Source organism: Mustela nivalis, assembly GCF_964662115.1.
Source record: "Mustela nivalis genome assembly, contig: HAP1_SCAFFOLD_749, whole genome shotgun sequence".
Lineage (NCBI taxonomy): Eukaryota > Metazoa > Chordata > Mammalia > Carnivora > Mustelidae > Mustela > Mustela nivalis.
This window is the reverse complement of record NW_028135914.1, coordinates 53,023-70,968: the sequence shown is the minus strand read 5'-3', so window position 1 is coordinate 70,968 and position 17,946 is coordinate 53,023. Positions and strand designations below refer to the sequence as shown.

The window sequence follows — 17,946 nt, the reverse complement described above, 5'->3', positions numbered from 1 at the left end:
GGACTCGCGCCGCGGCCGCGGAGAGGTGAAGGCCGTCCGCACGCCTCCTCGCGATCCGGGTCGGTGCTTGCCCTCGCTCTCCTCTCCGCGTCCCCATGGAGAAGACGGAGCTGATCCAGAAGGCGAAGCTGGCCGAACAGGCCGAGCGCTACGACGACATGGCCACCTGCATGAAGGCCGTGACCGAGCAGGGCGCCGAGCTGTCCAACGAGGAGCGCAACCTGCTCTCGGTGGCCTACAAGAACGTGGTCGGCGGCCGCAGGTCCGCCTGGAGGGTCATCTCGAGCATCGAGCAGAAAACCGACACCTCGGACAAGAAGTTGCAGCTGATTAAGGACTATCGGGAGAAAGTGGAGTCCGAGCTGAGGTCCATCTGCACCACGGTGCTGGAATTGTTGGATAAGTATTTAATAGCCAATGCAACTAATCCAGAGAGTAAGGTCTTCTATCTGAAAATGAAGGGAGATTACTTCCGGTACCTTGCTGAAGTTGCATGTGGTGATGATCGAAAGCAAACGATAGATAATTCCCAAGGAGCTTACCAAGAAGCTTTTGATATAAGCAAGAAAGAGATGCAGCCCACGCACCCAATCCGCCTGGGGCTGGCTCTTAACTTTTCTGTATTTTACTATGAGATCCTTAATAACCCAGAGCTTGCCTGCACACTGGCTAAAACGGCTTTTGATGAGGCCATCGCATAACTTGACACACTGAATGAAGATTCCTACAAAGACAGCACCCTCATCATGCAGTTGCTTAGAGACAACCTAACATTATGGACATCAGACAGTGCAGGAGAAGAATGTGATGCGGCAGAAGGGGCAGAAAACTAAATGCATACAGGGTGGTCATCCTTCTTCCCCTCAAGAAACCTTTTTACTCATCTCCATTCCTTATTCCATTTGGATTTCCTATAGCAAAGAACCCACTCATGTATATGGAATCAACTGTTTATAGTCTTTTCACACTGCAGCTTTGGGAAAAACTCCATACCTTGATTTTGTGTTTGTCTTGGCCTTCCTGGTGTGCAGTTACTGCTGTAGAAAAGTATTAATAGCTTCATTTCATATAAACACAAGTAATTTCCAAACACTTCTATAGAGGACTAAAAATGTATCTGGTATTGAAGTAATCTGAACCAGTTTTGCAAGTGACTGTGTTTTGTATTACTGTGAAGATATGAAAATGTAGTCATTACAATTTACAAAGTGTTCTGCATAACTTCTTAATTTCTACATTCCTTCCTTCCCTCTTCAGGGGTTTCCTTTCCGTAAGCAACTTTTCCATGCTCTTAATGTATTCCTTTTTGGTAGGAATCCAGAAGTATTCGATTGAATGGAAAAGCATTTGGCATTTCTGCGCTGGGGGTCACAAATTAAAATGCCTCCTGTGTCATATATGATGGAGGTCTTGTGTATCAGGAGGTTTCCTTATTCATTCTTCATTTGCTGCTGTTTAAGTTGACAACTTCCCTTCCCAATAAAAATTCACTTACACCTTAAAAAAAAAAAAAAAAGATTTTATTTATTTATTTGACAGACAGAAATCACCAATAAGCAGAGAGGCAAGCAAAGAGAGAGGGGGAAGTAGGCTCCCCGCTGAGCAGAGAGCCCAATGCGGGGCTTGATCCCAGGACCCTGGGATCATGACCGGAGCTGAAGGCAGAGGCTTTAACCCACTGAGCCACCCAGGCGCCCCAAGGAAGGTGAGCTTTGATAAGAAAATGTTACTAAAACTTTTTCCACTCGTGGCTTAAAAAATGTTTCCTTCATGTGATTCTAGGGCTGGAAAAATTAGTTGGAATAATTAGTTTTTCTAAAGTATAGAAAAAGCTCTGAAAATCCGCAGGCTTCACTAACATGTATGAGGAATCACTAATATCAAAGATGGGTTAGGGGCGCCTGGGTGGCTCAGTGGATTAAGCCGCTGCCTTCGGCTCAGGTCATGATCTCAGGGTCCTGGGATCGAGTCCCATATCGGGCTCTCTGCTCAGCAGGGAGCCTGCTTCCTCTTCTCTCTCTGCCTGCCTCTCCTCTCTCTCTGCCTGTCAAATAAATAAATAAAATCTTTAAAAAAAAAAAAAAAAAAAAAAAAAAAAGTTTAAAAAAAAAAGATGGGTTACATTCAGATAGCTTGAATTTTGGTTATATATATAAATTAGAGGCCAAAGGACATTCCTAGGAAGGGTGAAAGTGTAAATTGCAAGGGCAAAGGGTGAAGGGATGAATGAAGACTAACGAACAGATACTTTAACTTTTATAGAAAGTAAGCACCTTTCCGGACCATAGCATATGCCCCTATGTTTTATTGCCTGGACTGAGGATATCTGAAGACTACTTTTAAGATCTGCAAGATAAATTTTAAAAATTCAGCCTAAATATTTCTGCAAATAGTATAATCCAAATTAGTATTTCCCAATCAGCGTAGTATCTTTTTCCCTCTCCTTCTATTGGTAAAAAAGAAAAAGAAAACGAAATGGAGAACACATGTTCTCCATCCTGTTCTCCAATCGTAGGAACATACTTTGCTATAGGTGAGAATTTTCTTATTTACTGTGGTATGCAGAATACAAGTTCCCCAAAGATGCCTATGTTCTGATCTCCAGAACCTGTGAGTATGTTACATTACACAGCAAAGGGGAATTAAGGTTACAGATAGGGTCAAAGTTGCTAATCAGCTAACCTTAAGAGGGAGAGTATTCTAGATTATACAGGTGGGGCCAGTGTAATTACAGGGGTTCTTTAAGGTTTTATTTATTTACTTGACAGACAGAAATCACAAGTAGGCAGAGAGGCAGACTGAGAGAGAGGGAAGCAGGCTCCCTACTGAGCAGAAAGCCTGATGCGGGCCTCGATCCCAGGACCCTGAGATCATGACCTGAGCTGAAGGCAGAGGCTTTAAACCACTGAGCCACCCAGGCGCCCAATTACAGGGGTTCTTAAAAGAGCAAGAGGAGTGCAGGAAAGAAGGTGAAATATATTTCATGTGATAAAGACTCATTCTGCTCTTGTGGCTTTAAAAATGGAGGAAAGGAACCATAAGCCAAGGAAGATGTGCCATCTCAAGAATCTGGAAAAGGAAGGTTCCCCCAAAGAGCCCATAGAAAGGAATGCAGCTGTCCCCAGCTTTAACTCAGTGAGACCTATACAAGGTTACTTGACCCTCTACAACAACAAGGTAATAAAAAGCATTGTTTTAAAGTATGAATTTATGGTAATTTGGTAACAAATTGGAAATTAATGCAATTATTAAACTATTATGACAGAGTACTCACAAATACTGATGCTACCTCTTTTTTTCTTAAATTGTTAGCATTTGTCCAAATATCTAAAAGGTTAACTTTTTTTCCCCAATTAACAGCAAATTTTTGGAAGTTGGATATCTCAGAGTTCATTTAGGGCAATACTTATCCGGAAATCTGGTCTATCTGCAAAGTGACTAAGGACCTCATTGGCATATCACCCTGGAAAACAGCTGAGTCTGAATTAAGATTAAGAGCATTGGAGTTGGAGGCTCAGAGACCTAAAACCTCTGCTAGGACTGAATATGTGACATTGGATAAGTTATTTACTCTCTCCTCTTTTTCCTTATACTAGAACTTAAATCATAAGGTTATGGTGAGGATTACCTGAGAGGATATATGTATAGCACTTAGCATGGTTCTAGCCCATAGGCAAAAAAAACACCATAAAATGAAGACACAGATTCTCAAAAAAAAAAAAAAAAATTCATAGTGCCTTTCATCATAAAAGCAAAAAAATCTAAATGACTCAACTGTTCCCAAAGGCATAAATACAGCAATTGACATTCATAATGGCATTCCTGAATGATCAAGTATAAGGTTTTTTAACAATTCTTTTAAAGATCTTTAAAATATGTGACTTTTGGTCTTTAAAGTGGCAAGATTTTTGTACCTCAAAAATTTATGCATGTGGAATTTACATCAAGAGTGTCATATGAACAAAACATTTTATAAGGTATATTTTTACTAGGACTCAAACCTTAGCTCCTCCACTTTTTGTTCATCTGTAACATATGAAACACTTCATCTTACTTAGCCTAAGTTTTCTTCTATAAAATTTGGATAATAGGAGAGGTACTTGGTAATGTGGTTGGGAAGATTAGCGATAGTACATTTGAATCACCCCCTTGAATATACCTATAAGTGATTGTTCAATAAGTGGTGGATATTCGTCATTGTTACTTTGTGATCCTCTAAAACTGCATTGACTAAAGTCAGTAGTAACCTAATTATGAAATACTCTGGGTATTTCTCTTCCTTTATTATAGTTTGTCTTACACTGGAAACTACTGAACCTCTTAAAATTCTCTCCTTTCTCCTTTTCTGGTGGTGTTCTTAGCCCTTTTTTTTCCCCTAGGTTATTTATTTATTTATTTATTTATTTATTTATTTATTTATTTGACAGACAGAGATCACAACTAGGCAGGGAGGGAGAGAGGAAGGAAATCAGGCTCTCCGCTGAGCAGAGAGCCCAATGCGGGGCTCGATCCCAGGACCCTGGGATCATGACCTGATCTGAAGGCAGAGGCTTTAACCCACTGAGCCACCCAGGCGCCCCTTTTGCTTATTCTTCTTCCTTTGCCCAAACCTTAAATATTGGTGTTTCCCAATTTCTATACCTTTTTAAATTTTTCTTTTTCCCGTGCACATTGTTTATGAGTATGATAATGCTTCTTATACTAGCTGAAACCTTTTCCCTGAGCACCAGTTGTATTGCTCAGAGACCTCTTTCTTTTTTAAAGTGAGAGAAAGGAATGCATTTTCTTTACGAGTTTGCTTCATTTATAGCCTTAAGTATTTATATGGTATGTGGGTATACATTTGTATTGTGACTTTAACCCAAAAACATTAATTAGGTGAGTCTTTTCCAAATCTTTAATCTCTACTAATCTACTAATGGTTGAAAAATGGTACATGTAACTGTGATGGACATGTCTTTAGAATTAGTTAAACACATTTGCAAGTTTCTGAACCATTTACTTATTTTTCTGGGCACTACTTTATATCCTTTGTTCCTTTGCTTCTTTCTTTCCTCCATCCTTCCTTCCTCCTCCCTTCTTCCGTCCGCCCCTCCCTTCCTCCCTTTCTTTCTTTTTTTAAATTTCAAGTTAGGTAACATAGAGTGTGGCTCTGCTTTCAAGAACAGAATCCAGTTATTCATCAGCTGCATACAACACCGAGTTCACATTCAAACCAGTGTCCTCCATAATGTCCATCACCCATCTAGCCCATTTTCCCACCCACCTCCCCTTCAGCAACTGTCAGCTTCTTGTCTACATTAAAGAGTCTCTTGTGGTTTGCCTCCTTCTGTTTTTTATCTTATTTTATTTTTCCTTCCCTTCCTCTTTGTTTATCAGTTTTTCTTAAATTGCACATATGAGTGAAATCACATAGTATTGGTCCTTCTCTGACTGACTTATTTCACATAGTGCCCTCTAGTCCCATCCATATCATTGCAAGTGGCAAGATTTCATTCATTCCGATGATACCAAGTAGTATTCGATTGTACATCTTCTTTATCCATTCATCTGTTAATGGACATCTGGGCTCTTTCCATAATTTGGCTATTATTGATAGTACTGCTATAAACTTGGGGTGCATGTGCCCCTTCTAATCAGAATTTTTGTATCCTTTGGATAAATAACTAATAATACAATTGCTGGGTCATAGGGTAGCTCTCATTTTAACTTTCTGAGGAAAATCCATACTGTTTTCCAGAGTGGATGCACCAATTTGCCTTTTAACTAACAGTACAGGAAGGTTCCCCTTTCTCTGCACCCTCACAAACACCTGTTGTTTCTGAGTTGGTAATTTTAACCATTCTGACAGGTGTGAAGAAGTATCTCATTTTGGTTTTGATTTGTATTTCCCTGATGATGCGAGATGTTGAGCCTCTTTTCATGTGTCTGTTAGCCATCTGAATGTCTTTTTGGGACAAGGTTCTATTTAAGTCTTCTGCCCATTTCTTAACTGGATTATTTGTTTTTTGGGGTGTTGAGTTTGGTAAGTTCTTTATAGATTTTGGATACTAGCCCATTATCTGATATGTCATTTGCAAAACCCTTCTCCCATTCCATCGGTTGCCTTTTGGTTTTGTTGATTGTTTCCTTCAGTGTGCAAAAGCTTTTGTCTTGATGAGGTCCTGATAGTTCATCTTTGTTTTTGTTTCCCTTGCCTCCGGTGATATGTCTACTAAGAAATTTCTATGGCTGAGGTCAAAGAGGTTGCCACCTGTGTTCTTCTCTAGAATATTGATGGTTTCCTGTGTCTCAGTTAGGTCTTTCATCCATTTTTAACTTATTTTTGTGTGTGGTGTAAGAAAGTAGTCTGGTGCCATTCTTCTGCATGTCACTGTCCAGTTTTTTCCAACACCATTTTTTGAAGATAGTGTCTTTTCTCCATTGGATATTATTTCCTGCTTTGTTGAAGATTAGTTGACCTTACACTTGTGGGTCCATTTCTGGTTTCTCTTTTCTGTTCCTTTGATCTATATGTCTGTTCTGTGCCAATACCATACTGTCTTAATGACTGCAGATTCGTAATAGAGCTTAAAGTCTGGAATTGTGATGCCTCCAGCGTTTCTTTTTTTTTTTTCTACATCACTTTAGTTATTTAGAGTTTTGTCTGGTTCCATACAAATTTTATAGTTGTTTGTTCTAGCTCAGTGAAAAATGCTGGTGTTATTTTTGATAGGGATTGCATTGAATATGTAGATTGCTTTGGGTGGAATAGACCATTTAACAATAGTTTTTTTTCTTCCAATCCATGACATGGAATGTTGTTCCATTCCTTTGTGCCTTCTTCAGTTTCTTTTATATGTGTTCACTAGCTTTCACAGTACAGAACTTTTATTTCTCTGGTTAGGTTTATTTCTAGGTATCTTATGGTCTTTGATGTAATTGTAAATGGGATTGATTCCTTGATCTCTCTTTCTGCTGTTTTATTATAATTGGTGTATAGAAATGCAGCAGATTTCTGAATGTCCATTTTGTATCCTGTGACTTTGCTGAATTCATATATCAGTTCTAGCAATTTGTTGGTGGAATCTTTCAGGTTTTCTACATAAAGTATCATGTTGTCTGAGAAGAGTGAAAGTTTGACTTCTTCTGTGCTAATTTGGATGTTTTTTATGTTTTTTTGTTGTTGTTGTTGTCTGATTGCTGAGGCTAGGATTTTCAGGACTGTGTTGAACAATAACAGTAAGAGTGGACATCCCTATCATGTTCCTGACCTTAGGGGTAAAGCTCTCAGTTTTCCCCATTGAAGATCATATTAGCTCTTAGTCTTTTGTATACAGCCTTTATGATGTTGAGGTATGTTCTTCTATCCCTACATTCTTGAGGGTTTTTTTCGAGGAGGATGCTGTATTTTTTTCAAATGCTTTTCTGCATCTGTTGAGAGGATCATATGATTCTTATCCTTTTATTAATGTGGTGTATCGTGTTGATTGACCTGCGGAAACTGAACCACCCCTGTAGCCCAGGAATAAATTGCACTTGATCTTGGTGAATAATCCTTTTAGTTTACTGTTGAAATTGATTGGGTAGAATCTTGTTGAGAATTTTTGCACATGATCATTGGCCATATTGGTCTGTAATTCTTTTTAATGAGGTGTTTGTCTGGTTTTGCAATCAAGGTGATGCTGGTTTCATAGAATGAGTTTGGAAGTTTTCCTTCCTTTTCTACTTTTTTAAACAGCTTCAGAGGAATAGGTATTAATTCTTCTTTAAATGTTTGGTAGAATTCCACTGGGAAGTCATCCAGCCCTGGACCTTGTGTTTTGGGTTATTTTTGATGATTGATTTAATTTCTTTGCTGGTTATGGGTCTGTTCAGTTTTTCTATTCCTTCCTATTTCAGTTTTGGTAGTTTATATATTTCCAGGAACTTACCCTTTTGGCATATAATTGCTTATAAGATTCTCCTCTAATTATTTGAATTTCTTCATTGCTGGTTGTGGGCTCTCCTGTTTCATTTGTGATTTTATTTATTAGTGTTCTTTCTCTTTTCTTTTTGGTAAGTCTGGCCTAGGGATTTAACAATTGTGTTAATTCTTTCAGAAAACCAGCTCCTACTTTCATTGATGTGTCCTACTTTTTTTTTTTTTACTTGTGTATCATTTATTTCTGCTCTAATCATAGTTATTTCCCTTCTTCTGCTGATTCTGGGCTTTATTTGCTGTTATTTTTCCTGCTTTTTTTAGGTGTAAGTTAAGGTTGTGTATTTGAGACATTTCTTCTCGAGAAAGGCTTATATTGCGATAAAATTCCTTATAACTGCATTTGCTGCATCCCAAAAGTTTTGGACTGTTGTGTTTTCATTTTCTTTTGCTTCCAATTTTTTTTTAAATTTCTTTAATTTCCTGCTTAACCCATTCATTCTTTAGTAGGATGTTCTTTTACCTCCATGTATTTGTGGTCCTTCTAAATTTTTTCTTGTGGTTGACTTCAAGTTTCCTAGCACTGTGGTCTGAAAATATGTATGGTATGATCTCAGTCTTCTTGTGCTTGGTGAGGCCTGAATTGTGATCCAGTATGTGATCTCTTCTGGAGAATGTTCCATGTGCACTCAAAAAGAATATGTACTCTGCTGCTTTAGGATGAAATGCTCTGAATATGTCCCTTACGTCCATCTGGTCCTGTGTGTCATTCAGTCATTATTTCCTTGTTGATCTTCTTAAGATGATCTGTCCATTGGTGTGAGTGAGGTGTCAAAGGCCCCTCCTACTATCATATTATCACTGAGTTCCTGTAAGATTGTTACTAATTGATTTATATATTTGGCTGCTCCCAAGTTGGAGGTATAAATATTTGTAACTGTTAGAGCTTGTTGGATAGACCCCTTTATTATAATACAGTACTCTTCTTCATCTCTTACTACAGTCTTTGGTTTAAAATATAGTTTTTCTGATGTAAGTATGGCTATTCCAGCTTTCTTTTGATGTCCACTAGCATGATTCATTAGCACGGTGTCCATTAGCCTGGTCCTCCACCCCCTCTCTTTCAGTCTGGAGGTGTCATTTGGTCCAAAATGAGTCTCTTGTAAGCAGCATCTTGCTGGTTTTTTTTTTTTTCTTTTTTAATCCATTCTGAAGCTGTGTGTATTTGGATTAGAGCATTGAGCCTATTTACATTCAGAGTAATTATTGATAGATATGAATTTAGTGCCATTGTATTACTTGTAAAATCGCTGTTCCTGTAGATTGTCTGTGTTCCTTTTAAAAATGGTTTAAAAAGTTCCTGTCACTTTTGGTATCTATTTCCTGCTCTAAGAATCCCTTTTAGTATTACTTGCAGAGCTGGTTTAGTGTTCATGAACTCCTTTAGTTTTTGCTTATCTTGGAAACTCTTTATCTTTCCCTCCATTCTTAATGACAGCTTTGCTGCTTGGCTGTGTTATTTTTCCCAGTCAGTGTGTTGAATATATCATGCTGCTTATTTCTGGCCTGCTACGTTTTTGTGGACAGGTCTGCAACTAACCTTATGTGTCCACCCTTGTAGGTTAAGGACCTTTTGCCCCTTGCTACTTTCAGAATTCTCACTTTATCTTTTTTGTTTTGTGAGTTTCACTCTAATATATCTTGGTGTTGAACTGTTCTTTTTGGGTTTTGAGGGGAGTTCTCTGTGACTCTTGGACATAAATGCCTGTTTCCTTCCCCCAATTAGGGAAGTTGTCAGCTATAATTTGTTCAAATAAACTTTCTGCCCCATTTTCACACTTTTATTCTTCTGAGACTCCTGTGATACAGATAATATTGCACATTGTTGAATCACTAAATTCCCTAAGTTTGTATTCATGATGTTTTCTTTCCCTCTTCTTTTCAGCTTCGTTATTTTCCATAATTTTCACTCTGTATCACCTATTTCGTTCTCTGCCTCTTCCATCCTCATTGTGATTACATCCATTTGGTTCTGCCTCTCAGCTATAGCATTTTTATTTCAGCATGACTAGTTTTATCTCTGCAGTGAGGATTTCTCTGGTGTCTTCTATGCTGCTTTGAAGCCCAGGTAGTATTCTTATGACTGTCATTCTAAATTCTTGTTCAGATATATTGCTTATATCTGTTTTGAGAAATCCCTGGCTGTGATTTCTTCTGCTATTTCTTTTAGGGAGAATCCCTCTGTCTTGTCATTATGTCTAGGTTTCTGTCTTTTGCATGTCATGAAAGAATGTTATGTTTCTTGCTCCTGAGAGGAATACTATATTAAGAAGGGGTCACACACTGTCCAGGGTCTTGCACTTCAGGAAGTGTTTCTGTTGTATGCTGTGTGCACTCTGATGTTGTGTTTTGGCTGCCCTTTTCCACAGGTCAGTTTGCTCAGACTTCCACCTTGCTTGCAGTGGGAGGTGGTTGAACCTTTCACTAGGTGTGCTTTGATTTGTTTGTTGAGATAAGCCTAATTAAAAAAAAAAACTAAAAAAAAAAAGGGGGACTGATCTAAGAAAAGAGAAAAGGAAAAGGAAGAAAAAACAGACAGACAAACAAATATAACCATGATTCCAAATAATGAGAAAGAAGAAAGGAAAAGGGGGGAAACAAAACAAACAAACAAAAAAAGGCTAATCCTACAAAGGAAAAAAAGAAACAAACCAACAAATGAACAAAAAACTATAAGCCTAATGCCAAAGGAATAAGAAAATAAAGAATAAAGAAATAAAATAATTCTTAAGAAAAGAAAACCTGGTCCTATTTCCACCAGAACTGAAGCTGATGCTTTAGAGCACTCTGTGATTAGTAGACCTGGTACATGTGGGGCAGCGTATGTTGTTCTGAGGGAGAGGCCCCCTGTGCTGGTTCACAGTCAGACCTGCCTTAGGAAACATGCCCCTGCTGGGTGCACAAGGGCAGGGTTTGATGTAAGGGACTCCAGCCTCCCCTGGAGGTTCTGTTTCTCTCTTAAGTCCAACCATGGTGGTGGGGGGAAGGGAATGTGTGGAAGATCCTATCACCCCACCCTCTCAACCTGGGGGAAAACTCACAGCTGCTACTGTTTAGGAGGCCCTGATAAAAAAGTAAACAATTTCTTCTCCTGTGTTCCAGGCTTTCATCATATCACTGCACCTCAACTTCCCTGTGCCTGGCCATCTGCACACCCTATGCCACAGTTATGTGTTTTATCTTTGTCCCATGGCTGGTATTGAAAACTCCAAATCTTAAAGGACCCAGCAAGGTGTGGACCTGCTTCTCTCCCTAGGAGGAGAGGCTTGCAGCTTGCCCAGCACCATTCTGTCCCATAAAGGCAGTCACACGGAGTGGAGTCTGTTGGGCCTCACAGTGGAAAGCTGTGACCAGCATATCTGCCCTCTACACATGCTTCTGTCCCCTGCTGCTAAACAGCCACTCAGTGGCTCCTAGGGGGCCTTTTGTCCTCAGAAAAGCAAAATCCCTCTTCCACATGTACTCCAGAAGGGGGACTGATTTCTCTCAGTGCCATTCAGGGGATCCCCTCACCCCAGCATATTGCAGGAACCCTATATGCTGTTCTTTCTCCTGCCCTCTCCCTCTCTCCCTGGCTTCACTCTAAAAAAATGGCTCCCTCCCTTTCCCAGCACCACAGCTTTTCTCTCCCCTAGTTCATAGCTCCAAACCTCACATCTGCCACTTTCTCTCCCTCCAGTTATGCAGATTATTTTCTTAATCCTCAAATCTATTTCCTAGTTGTTCAAAATGATTTGATGTTGAGATCCTCTGTTTGAGGGATAAAGTAAACCCAGGGTCCCCCTGCTACTCTTCCAATTTTATCTTTCTTCTCAGTGACCTCTTCTAATTGAGCATATTTAAAAGTGCACATAATCATTTTCTGCATACTTTTTCCCCACTCTGTACCGATGTTGATGCTACTGTTAATTCACTTGTTCAATCATTAATTAAACATATATTGAATGCCTACTATGTCCTAGGCCCTGAGGGTACAGTAGTGAAGTAAACAAATTAACAAATATTTACCCCTCAGGGAACACATCTGTAGTGGAAAAGAGAAAGCAAATAAATATGTTGTGTGTCTGATATAAATTCTGTGGGGAAAAATAGAGGAGGGAAGAGGACCAAGGAGAGCCAAGATGTGGATAGGGTTATAATTCTAAGTGGGATGCTCAGGGAAGCCATCACTATACAGTTACCATTTGAGCAAAGATCTGAGGAGGTGAGGGAGCAAGCCATGGGGACATTTGGGGAATATTTTTCCAGGATGAAGGAACAGCAGTTGCCCATTGTGAAGCAAGAGTATGTCTCGCATTTTGGGAAAACTGAGGTAGGAGCAATAGGAGAGAGGTCAGAGAGAGAGAGTTTATAGGCAACCATGTCCTAACTATTTTCTTAAAAATTGGTAACTATCCTTCACTACTTAATCTTTTTCCTTTTTTTCTTTCCTCTTTAACTCTGGTAAGTCACCAAGTTTTAGTGATCCTAACCTTCTTCTGTTCAGATCTTTATCATTGGTCACCCAATTGATCTACTGCTAGCAGCACCCATTCAAGAGCTATTTTTCAAACACTGTCTGTATTGCAGGGCTGCACTAGGTACACAGGCCATCAAGCTTGCCCTTAGAAAATTCACAGTATCTGGAGAGAAAATCAACAGGGAGTTGGTCATGTTACAGTGAATTAAGTGCTTTGAGAAGTGAAGTACAAGCAGACTAAATACCACATGGTAGATGGGTAGCTCCAATTTTTGAGGGTTAGTGCAAGCTTTCCAACAGAAATTATCTTCCTGTTAAGCTCTAAAAGATAAGTTGAAGAGTTAGACCCTTAAAATGAAAAGAAAGAATTTCCAAGCAAAGGGACCACTTGTACAAATGCCCAGAAAAGAGAACCGAATGTGGTTTAGTGTTACCAGATAGAGGACAGAAGAGGATGACTCAAAATCAAGCTGGAGAAATACAAAGGAGCCAGATCATGTATGATCTCTAGAGGCCCTTTTAGGGTGTTTGGTTAATCCATCTGTTACCAACATCATCAGTTTCAAACTTGAATATAATACATAGTTTATCTCCGAGAACTGAAACCCACCAATGATTCCTTACTGGCTTTATGCTGAATTCAAACTGTAACAGGCACACGTGAGGTTCTCTAATCTGCCTTTGCCTCTTCAGCCTCAGGTCCCACAGGCCCCACTCTTACTTTATACACCAGCAGTGCGGGACAGCTTATAATTACATGCCAGGAGGGAGAAGTCTCCAGGACCTACAAAATGCTTGGAATGCTCTTTGGCCCTTCCCATTCTCATGAATTCATATTTATCTTTCAAAAATAATCTCAGAGGTCATCCCTTTTTTTTAAAAATATTTATTTATTTGAGTTAGAGTGAGTGAGCCTGAGCAGAAGGGGCAGAAGAAGAGGGAAAGAAAAACTCAAGCAGACTCTTCACTTAGTGCAGAGTCTGACACAGGACTCCATCCGTCAACCCCAAGACCATGAGCTGACGTGCAAACAGGAGGTCGGTATTCAACTGACTGTGCCATCCAGGTGCCCCTCAGAAGTCATCTTCTATTCGAATCTTCCCCAGAAAATTCAAAGGAAGTTAATCTTTACTCTTCCATGCTACCACCCCACTTCTGTGTGATCTTTTCATTGCAATCGCCTTCATCTGTAACAGGTTGTTTACATATTAAACTTCTCCACTGGTTTGAGCTCTTTGAGGGTCTCTGGGTTTGGTTTTGTCTGTGTATCCTTAGCCTGACAGTTAGTCACACTTAATAAGGCTCGATTAATTTGCACTAAAGAACAATGAGAATTATCTATAGGAAAGAATGAACACTAATTTATAGCTCATTTAAGTCACACAATTGTGATAGAGCTCAGCACATCTTAGCAAAAAAATCACAGACTTTTTTTAATTCTTAAATTCAGTTTAGTTAGCATATACTGTATTACTATTTTTAGGAGTAGACTGTAGTGATTCATCAGTTGCATATAGCACCCAGTGCTCATTATATCAGGTTATGTCCTTAATTCCAATCACCCAATTACCCCTTCCCCCGACCAACCTCCCATCCAGCAACCTTCAGTTTCTTTTCTAGAGTTCAGCCTTTCTTATGGTTTGCCTCCTTCTCCATTTTCATTTTGTTTTATTTTTCCTTCCCTTCCCTTATGTTAATCTGTTTTGTTTCTTAGATTGCACATATGAGTGAAATCATATAGTATTTATCTTTCTCTGACTTACTTCACTTAGGATAATACTCTGTAGTTCCATCCATTGCAAAAGGCAAGATTTCATTCTTTTTGATGGTTGAGTGATATTCCATATAACACATGCACACACACATAACAAATCTTTATCCATTCATCTGTTGATGGACATCTGGGCTCTTTCCATATTTTAGCTATTGTAGGTATGGCTGCTACAAACACTGGGGTGCAGGTGCTCCTTCAAACCACCATGTTTGTATCCTTTGGTTAAATACCTAGTAGTGCAATTTCTGGGTCATAGGGTAACTCTCTTTTTAAATTTTTGAGGAACCTCTATACTGTTTTCCGGAGTAGCTCTACCAGTTTGCATTCCCACCAACACTGTAAGAAGGTTCCCTTTTCTCTGCATCCTCACCAACATTTGTTGTTTCCTAAGTTGTTTATTTTAGCTATTCTGACTGGTGTGAGGTGGTATCTGGTGGTGGTCTTGATTTGTATTTCCCCGTTGGTGAGAAATGAGCATTTTTTCATGTGTCTGCTGGCCATTAGTATGTCTTCTTTGGAGAAACATTCATGTCTTCTGCCCATTTCTTGACTGGAATTTTTGTTTGTTGGGTTTGAGTTTGGTAGGTTCTTTATAGATTTTGGATACTAGCCCTTTATTTGATATGTCATTTGCAAATACCTTCTTCCATTCCATAGATTGCCTTTTAGTTTTGTTGACTATATCTTTTGCCATGCAAAAGCTTTTTATCTTGATGAAGTCCCAGTAGTTCATTTTTGCTTTTGTTTCTCTTGCCTTTGGAGATGTGTCAATCATCCAGAGTTTTGTCTTTTCTTAGTCTCTCAGTTCTCTCATCTGCTAAATGAGGATGATAATACCTATACCCTAAAATATCAGTGGTGATGAGATTTGGAACATACATGACATAAACTAGAAACTTAGTTAGATGTTCATGACCGGTGAGATTTTTATGAGTTGGACAAAATGTTATTTTATCCCTTTCAGACCTATAATCACTGTGATCACATTATTATAGATTGTCCCATTCAACAGTAATAGGAGTCTAGGTATTATGGATTCTGAGCATCTGACTTATGAAGACATAACTAAAGCTGTCTTTGTACTGTGCTCATGCTGTGTTCCTCTGGAGAGGAGGGCTTATTCCTTGAGCCTCCATGTTGCCTTTATGCCAGTGGCCATTATCCATGACAAATGGAAGACAGTTTCCCAGCCTCCAAACAAGGAACCTAGAAAATATTTTCTTATAAAAACTGTGCTATGAATTCTATTAATTCGTTATTAAGGTTTCCCCCCCAAAGCTATTTTATTTTTAACATAATCAGTTGTGCATTTTTAAACATACAAATGTATTCACCATATTTTTATTGAAAATTGGTCTTTTTATCAAGGGGATCCAGACTAGTTTATCATCCTCCACATGTCGGTCTTTATTCTGAGCTAGCATTTCGAAGACTGAAACTTCCGTCGGTCTGTTCCATGTCCACAGCAAAAGATTCTGTACCCAGAGGACTTGTAATGAAGTAGTATTACATTGTTGCTTAAAAACTTTGTATGGATTGAGGAAGAACTTTTCTCATATTATTTATATGTAGTTTGGGGAAAAGATGAGAAACAATGAAAATGGTAGAAGGGTAAAGGACTTTCAATTAGAGTGCTGGGTAATTTTCAAAAAGATTCATGTTCACTTCCCCTTTTTCATAATTTGCTTGATTTTAGAAGGTATGACTTTTAGAAAATAGGTCTATCTTTGAGATTGATGGTTGCTGTAAATTTTTAAAATTGTAGTAATTCAGATGTATTTCATGTTAATGAAATTGGTAAGAATAGTCTAAGGCAGCATTCTTAATATATACCTATATAGAAACATCTTTTCTTAACTGTTCTTAGTAAAAAAATAAATTAAAAGTAGAGAGGTACAGATTTGAAATATGTTCATGTTGGGATGTGGTGCAATGCTTATAATATCTCCTACAAATATTATTTATGTGAAAATGTGTTGTGGAGCTCAAATGAAAAGCTCTGCAAATTGGAAAATTTAATATTTCAAAACTATTTGTGTTAAGGACATCTGAGAGGAAATGATGAGACCTGTATCCTAGCCTTTTTATCACTGACTATGACCTCTGGCAAGTCAACCTTTTAGCTCTGTTTTCTCTTCTTAAAAATGAAGGCAAGGTCTAGGAGAGTACTAAGTTTCCTTCCAGCTGTAAATTTCTGTTATTGTTACTAAATCTTGATATGAGGAATTAGTCATGCTATACATAAAATTGTTTTACTCAAGAATTATTAACAGCATGAAATTTAATATTATAAATTGGTCTTTTAAAAAATAAAAATTTGAGGTTTTTTTCCCTAAATATTTGTTGTTTTATACACTATATTTCTTTAGCAGACTTACTTTTTCTGAGAAAGAAAAGAAAATATTCTTCTCCTCTTTTTTTTTTTTTTTTGAAAATATTCTTCTTAGGTAAATCTCTTACTCTTCATATTTCCTGTTGCCTCTCCCTCTGCCTACCTCCCCCCCACCGCAAGCACCTTTCCCACGCATACACACTGAAAGTAATCCTGACAACCACACAACCCACAGAGTAATAGCAGAGGTACCCTGACAAATTCCAGGCACTACTCTCTGCAGTAGAAATAGACCAATACTTGGCAACTGTGTTGTGAAAATACAATTTAGAGGAAGTAAATACATGCACAATTGTCTCAAATAGTATGATTTATAGCTTTGCACAGTTTAGGGGAGAAATGGCATTTCTTCACTTACACACACACACACATTTTAAACCTTTTTTCTCTATTCTCTGTAAAAATAATGAGCAAATTAGTTTCACATCTACAAATATTAGTTTTGGGTACAGATACATAGTTTACATACACTTAGCTTTTTCACCATATTTAGCTTTCAGAAGATTATCACTCTTGAATAAACCCACTTTAGTGGGCAGTAAGTGACCAAAAGTGCCCTTAGGCACTTAGTCCATAGGGCTCAAGTCTTAGCCTTCTAGTCTGTTGTTGCAGTCCAGAGACTGCAAGGGCTAATCCAGTTTACAGAGTCAAGATCCAGAAATAATAATCCATCAGACTTGCATATCATTAATTATGAATTAGGAGTTTTGGAATTATGGTGAAGCCAGGACTTGGACCTGGCTCTCCTAGTTGCCACCTATCACCTGACCTTGAGAAACATAATTGCTATGGCACACTCCAAAGAAAAGTCTTTGAGAGTCAAGTCAGACAAATACTGAGAGGAACCAGAAAAGCTTTAAAGATGAGAAAGTATTAAATCAGAAAAATTCTACTTAGGTTGGAGTAGCATTTCTTGGAGAAAGTGCTTGTGGATTCTCCAAATGACTTTAATCCATAGTTCATTTATTTTGTAACATGTACCTTCAAGTTGCAATAGGAATGTACCCATTTACTAGTAAATAGTTTGGTTATTTGAGATGATGTTTCACATCTCTTGTTCTGGTGGGTGTTTGTCCTTGCTGTGGTTTGGTACATTATAGGGATCATGAGGATACATTCATTTTTTCCTTTAATTTCTGGTTTATTAGTTCTCTCATCAAAAATCTGCACAATCACCACAGATGAAGTCACTGCCAAGTGTTTCTCCTTCTGTTGTTGAATCTCCAGTTCACTTTTTGCCAGCACCATATTGGCTTTTTAGTCCCCCTGACTTTCTTCATTCTGCTCTTGCATTACTTTCACTGTTTTCGTGAGGTCTTTTTCTTCTCATACATCCTCTGTCTTGCAACTCAATTTTTGGG

The 17,946-nt window shown here is 38.5% G+C and overlaps 1 pseudogene across 1 annotated transcript; it reads left to right on the top strand.

The window, feature by feature from the left end:
- Positions 1 to 1,397, top strand: LOC309857468 (14-3-3 protein theta pseudogene; annotated as a pseudogene). The gene has a single exon. The product of its transcript is annotated as a 14-3-3 protein theta pseudogene (transcript).
- Positions 1,398 to 17,946: the final 16,549 nt, after the last annotated feature.